Raw genomic sequence first — 7,214 nt, 5'->3', positions numbered from 1 at the left:
CTCGATGGGGATTGATATTCCCATGTTTGCTTGAGCCAGAAAAATTCAGTGGGGATGGGAAAAATAGTACGATAATTTGTAGTGAGGATTGGTTTATCTGATTATTTTCCAGTGGGAAGGGGTCCTACACGCTTTTTTCATAAGAATGATGTAAATCCATTTCATCGTGGATATTCTTAACTTTTTTGGGAAAGTCATCCTAAAATATTCTTACAGCAGTCCTAGGTTAGGATCCTAATTCAGACTAGATTTAACATTTAAGTACATACGTCTCAAGTATAAGATGTCATTTTTGTGAAATGAGTGAACCTTAATTCAAATTATTTGTAATTGACAATTTATAATTGAAAATGCTCTAAAAATGACATTCTTTAGCTTGAGTAGATATTCTTAATTTTTTGGTCATTTTCATCATGGACATTCTTATAAAGTGTATTCTTATATAAAAAAGCGCGTAGTGGGTCTGTAGAAAAGGGTTGCGAAAAAGCAGACATCTCACATCATCATCAGCACTCTCACATTTTTTTACAAAGAATGTTTTCAAAGGTTCTTAACTTTTTGGCCTTTAAACATAGAGAGGCTCAAATATTCTTATTTTCAGTATTTTGTGAGTATTTTAGTCTCAATTTCCTAAGAAATTACATATTTCAGAATTTTCAAAACAAAACCATTGTTCTTAGACTTTTAGCCTCGACACCTTTTGTTCTTATATAATTTTTGTTCTTATACAAAAGAACTGTACCCATTTTTAACCCAAAATGAAAGTACTGACTTGCAAAAGTTTCTCACACCATAAGCACCTAATTTTTTTTATGTTATTTTACTATTTTAAGTTATGAAATCACCTTGGTAACCATCATAAACAAAATAAAGTACCATACTTTAAATTATGAACCACTGATCTATAGCGTCTTGTCTGGATAGGACATCCATTACAAATATGGATGTGTCTCGTTTTATAGACAATTATTCTGTCCTGTTTTTTCCTTTTTTCGGTTGGCGGTAACCCTGTCTCAGTCAATGTCGTACCCATGCCCACTTCCCAGACAGCACACAACGTCAAAACAACGTCCATGTGACATTCATAACGTCCAAATAACGTTATTTGAACGTTAAAAAAACGTTGTGTCCCATGCCCACTTGCACCACTTTTTAATTTTGTTGATGGACATCATACAATCTTCAGACCACCTTTATTATAGAGACTCTGGATAAACATCGAATGAAACGGTGGAGAGCGAAGTATTGTCTTTCTATTGTTTCAGAAAACAATTGATGTTCTAGCTCTGTCCGGAAAGGACAACTGTCATGGCGGCTCGAAGATGTCTGATTTAAAAAAACGTTTATCAGTCCTATGTTTAAAAAGTTCTCTAGCTCTTTCTTTTTGTACATTTGCAGAAAAAAAGTTTGAAAGTAAGGCTAGCATACCAAGCTGGATACATTTGTGAAAGCTAATGTGAGAAAATCATCATTAGACAAGAAATTCAGACAAAATGCTTATAATGTAACAAAATTTTCAATTGGAAATATCTTTCCAAGACTGTCCCCAGAAGAGCTGAAATTAACATAAATAAGACTTGAGTCTCTTGGCTCCACTGTGGTATGAAAATCCTTTGGAGGCACGTGGTGGCAAGGTGGTTTTTTTGAGGTTGAAGTTTGAAAATTTCCAAAAAATTCAGCGAGGTTTGAAAATATATCACAGAATTTTGGAATGAGGATTTGCTTATCTGATTATTTTTAGGGGGCGACCAAAATCAGAGTATAAATTTTCACTGGTGACGATATTTTGTCAATTTTTCCAGTGGGAAGCTTTCCCAGTGGGTCTGTGAGAAGGGGGTGTACTAGTTTCTCACTGCAATGCCGTAGCTACTTGGAAGCAATGAATTCTTCCAAGGATGAGTTTTTCCTTATTTTGTCATTTGTTGCTTTTTTAATGCATTTTTAGGCATTCTAGAAATACCACATTCAGAACTTTTACCATGGCTTGGCAGTAGCGGAGCCAAGAGGGGCTCAAAATTTGTGTAGGAGAGCAGATTTTTATTGCACTGTAATTATATTCATGGTGCTTTCCTACACAGATTTTGCGCCCTTCTTGGCTACGCTACTGCTGGGTCCTTGTGGTGTTGATAGCTAATACCCTATCTAGTGAATAGGGTAAAGATGATTGTATATCTGTGTTTAGATCTCATGCTGATTGATTTATTCATTCAGAGATGCTTCGTCTAAAACAAACAATGTAATTAGATACAAAATAAAAACAAAAGGAAAAAGACGACACTGAACGTTAGAACAACATCCATTGGACGTACAGAACATCCATAGAACGTTGAAACAACGTTGCGTACCTGCTGACAATTTGTCTCGATTCCATCCGTGTGTCAATTCAAAGATCAGTTGTGTAAATAAAAAGTCTCATTCAGGAAAAGGCTCTGGCATTCTCAGCGGTAGGGATTAAAAGAATTTTTACGGTCACATTTTAATCTTTAATCAAACAAGACTTAATTGTTACTTTTCAAATTTCATTTTTAATTAATTGTATGTTGGTATTCTACTTAGTTTTAAAGATTTAGGCAAAGGTTGAAGTCTATATCTTGTTTATATAGTGTTTTTATGAAATGGATGGATTGGTAGTGAAATATTGCTATTAAAGTCTATTTGCTGAAACTTCCTTCAATACCGTTGGGCCAAACTAAAATTTAAAGATTCTCATGGTAAGTCATGGTAAGCGAACTTGCAATACACGGGTTGCAAAATTATATCAATGCATCAGTCAAAACATGTGATTACTCGAAAAAGTTCACGTGATTCTTTTCCCATGTTACTTGCTTTACAACTTACAGCTGATACTTTTATTAGTTTCAATAAATTCGAACTAATCAGAAATAAATGTCATGTGACAAGCATATAAAGATAACAAGTAAAAGCGTGATTTGTCTTCAGACTTTAATTTTGCAACCTGTGTATTTTCTCGGTTTTAGCTAAAAGCAAAATGGGTCACGTTTGAGTGCGTTGGAAGACTGGGTTTCTAACCCCTTTAAAGCTCTTTTCAAGATCTATATTTTTAGCGTGCTACTTTTTGAAAATATAGCGCACACTTAAAGCGAATTGAACACCTCTGTCTCACAGCTCCGGTAAAACATTTTGCTACAGTGGCGGTGAAAATTTCGATTGAATTCTCAATGGGGATAAAAATCATATTGTTCCAAGGTTAACAATTCCACTTGGGATGGCTTTGGAGTGCAATTTCTAAACAATGAATTTCGAACGGGGATGAGACCAAAGTCAATTTCTCAGTGGGGCTGAAATTCTAAGGTATTTTTTCCACCGGGGGCGAAATTATTGCCAAATTTTCGAGTGGGGCCGTAGAACTACGAAGCAATAGACGTGAGATGCACTCTGGTACAGAGTACTCCACCCCAGGCTAACCTCCGTTTCGAATTTATCCCTCCTAGATTATTCCCTTTTTAGTGACCTCGTGTAGACGATATAGGATCGTCTGTCACATGATTTGAAATGTAAGCATATTTGAAATAGCACTTTACTTTATCAATTTAACACTTGTAAATTGACGTTTTCAAGTGGTGGGGCGGTTTAATATTGTCAACTGGGTCAAAAACATTCAATAAACATTCAGTCATATAGCATAGTAGAGTCTTCGAAATGAATTTAAATTGGTGAATTTTATGAAAGAATTAATATTTTGTGGTTTCATAGGATAATAAATTCTTGATATTCTTGCACCCCCAAAAACACTGGGCGTTTTCAACCAGTTTTGATTTTAAACAATGAAACTTGTGGCAAACGCCCGGGCGTTCTACGGGTGCTTCCGTATAAAAGATTACGTCAAGAATACCAAGAACTGTACCAGTAATTGTTAACAATTTAAATTTGGCGGGATGTTAGCGAGAGCTTCCAATGTTTTTGAAATATTTTCAATGTGTACGATTTTATGATAATCTGTTTCTTGACCTTTTTAAAATTCGTTTTTTTACTCTATTTCACATTATAGCAACCCAGTGATTGAGTGATAATGTTTGAGCCATGAAGATTGAATAACCCGAAGGAGCTAAATGGGCCCCCATAGTGGTTTGCGTAAAGCGTGAATGGGTTTTTTCACTTGCGTGAATACGTGAATTTGGGAAAAAACTTGCGTGATTGCGTGAATTGAAGGTCCACTGGGGGGCCTCCTAAATGCCAATGGGGATAGCAAATATTCGGATATACTAATAGTATTAGTCCATTCAGGATAACAACATTATTTTTAACAGATCAGAATGAGATGAAAAGGTATTTTCACAACGGGGACGAAGTTTAAGGGCCCGGATGGTTTTTACCAATTTTTAACAGGGTGTCTTCTCCCCTGGTCTGTGAGATGAAAAATGCACCAGTTCGCTTTTGACTGGGGTTACTGAGACATGATGTGATACGTTTTTAAAACAATTCTTAGAATTTAGGAGAAAACCAGACTGTGAAAAAGTTCTTGAAAAAAAACTCCTACCTTTTATAATTCAAAACAACTAAGAAAGGATACACATTTTTCATAAGAACAAACTATATGAGAACATACAATTCTTCGATGACCAAAGTCAAAGCTAAAGGCTAAGAACAAAAACATGGCGAGACAAAAACACATTGAGAACATTCTTAGGCCTAAAAACTTAAAAAGCTAAGAACATCTGAAAACTTAATAATTTTTGGATGTTCTTACAAAAAACGTGTAGTAGAGCTCTTATAATATCGCAAGTGTTGAAATGTTTATGGACTTAGATATTGACAGAGAAGATTAAAATTAGACTTAACAAACAAACGATAAAGGTTAAGCTTTTCTCAACAGCGCGTGGGTAGTATTTCGATCAATCTAGTACCGTACCCATGGGGGGTTATACTTTTACGGTGTGATGGAATAAGCCCTTTTTTTAGTACGGTATTACGGGATTTGACGAAAAAAGAGACGGGAAAATGGTATTCTAAAGTTAAACAGTGACGGTGATTAGTTTTTTATGCCTGTATTCCGGTATTTTAGTCTTTAAAACCCGGTGCGGTGACGCTGATATTTGCAAGGTATGGACGGAATTTTTACGGGAAAGCGGTGTGATGTCTTATTATTTCCAAAGTATTTTAAGAGTATTTTCGTCCATTTTTTTCAAAAATCGGTTTTTTTTTTATTTCGCAAAACTCGTTCTTAATATGTTGGCAATCGCATGTAACCGCTTTCGAATCTACACGTTAAAAAATCGTAAAATTTCCTTTTCAAAGAGATTATTTTTCTAGTACCAGGAAGTTTTTTGTGTTCAATTTTGAACAATAGACGATATCGGCTTTCCGAATTCTCCCCGAATGATTACCCATGATGCATTGCATTGAAAGTCAATATCGTCCGTGAATTATTTTGCAATGCAATGCATCATGGGTAATCATTCGGGGAGAATTCGGAAAGCCGATATCGTCTATTTATTTTCCTGTAACGTTGTCTTGTCAACGTTAGTTGGCATGTGGATGTTAAATGATAGATGCAGATAAGATGGATTTTTTATAAGATACTTTAATAATTGGTCATTTGAAGTAATAAAAATGACGCGTTCTTTAGAAAAAGTAACAAAATTGTTTTATTACCGGTTAACGACCAACCAAATCGATAAGAGTTTGTTAAAACTTCACCTAGTCCCGATAAATGAGAACATTGGGTGACTGAACTACACTGAATTAGAACCTAATTTTTATAGAGGTTAGATACCCAGCTGGCACCCAACGTTGTTTCAACGTTTATCTAATCATTTAACGTTCACAACGTCCTTAAAACGTTAGATAAACGTTGAAACAACGTTGTGTGCCAGCTGGGTAATGTCTTTGCAATACTCATTGTCACCTACTTACACTATAATTAGGTTCAAAATATAAAAATGTCCCTTTAAAGACAAATGAGTACTTACATTTCCATGGAGGAGTATATTGACTAGAAAAGTGTTACTCTTAATGTATGTGTATACAGTTTTACGTGATCTATACTCATAGAACAGCTTCATTTCATTTCATCAGAGCAAAACAGAACCGCCACTTGCGAACATGGTCTCAAAGATGTCATTTCTTTTTTATTAAAACCAAACCCGATCACGATTTAGGGATTGATAGGTGTTTACGCCAAAGCTGTTGTTTTTGAACATCATTTTCCATTTCTTTTCTCTCGCAGCTTTTGACCAAAAAGCTTTGAGATAGTCAAGTGGTCCTTGAGGGACAAGGCGTCATTTTTATTATTTTAGCTTTTGCTAAAAGCGGATTGTAAAACGATTCGCCAGATTTCAAGTTGTTTTTTGGAAGAGCAAACGGCACTAATTTTATTGATTAATGTGTAAATTTCTTTTTAATGATCTTTGTCAAACTATAACTATAATTCATCACTCGTTATTAGATTTTCAAGGTAAATTGGATATTCATTGAGTAATGGAGTATGTCGAATAGTAGAGCATACCGTAGGGGCAGGGCCCGCGCCACCGGGGGGGCCGGGGGGCCATGGCCCCCCACTTTTTTGCAAAGCAAAATAAAAAATTTCTCTTCACCTAATTATTTTTTTCTTTTCTGTGCGAGTGCCAATAAAAACGTTAGAACCTTTCTAAAAGAGGACGGATGGACACTTAAATAAGTCTAATTATACTCTTTTGTTTTAAACAAACAAACTTAACAGTTTTCTTTCAGAAAATCAGAACAAAAAGGAAGCTGTTTTAGCCAAATAAGATAGGTCAAAATCGAAAATTTTCCCGCCCGTCGGCGCAAACCATGGTTGTGCCTCCTTAGTCACTATATTTTGGTTGGCCCCCTCACTTTCAAAATCGTGGCGCGGGCCCTGAGGGGGGGTTTCAGGGGTCTTAAATACCGTCGTACCGTAAAAGTGAAACCACCCCCCCCCACCCAGAGAAATGTAATTACATTCCTCTGCCCCACCGTAGTTTATGATAGTTTCTTGTTGTGACTTCTTTCAATGTGTTATCGAATAATATATATATAGGCGGTAAGCATGCATTATTATTGGAGCTTGGAGTGTATCAAAAAGAGTAGAACGTCAAATAAGAGAGCGTCAGCTATAGACTCAAGATATGTAGCCTAACCAGCTGGCGCACAACGTCAATTTAATGTTCACAAGCGTCCATTTAACGTTAGATGAACGTTGAAACAACGTTGTGTGGCAGCTCAGTGTATCATCTTCAATCTTCTTGATTTTA

Source organism: Clytia hemisphaerica, unplaced genomic scaffold (assembly GCF_902728285.1).
Source record: "Clytia hemisphaerica strain Z4C2 unplaced genomic scaffold, Clytia hemisphaerica genome assembly, whole genome shotgun sequence".
Taxonomy (NCBI): Eukaryota; Metazoa; Cnidaria; class Hydrozoa; order Leptothecata; family Clytiidae; genus Clytia; species Clytia hemisphaerica.
This window is presented reverse-complemented; position numbering follows the sequence as displayed.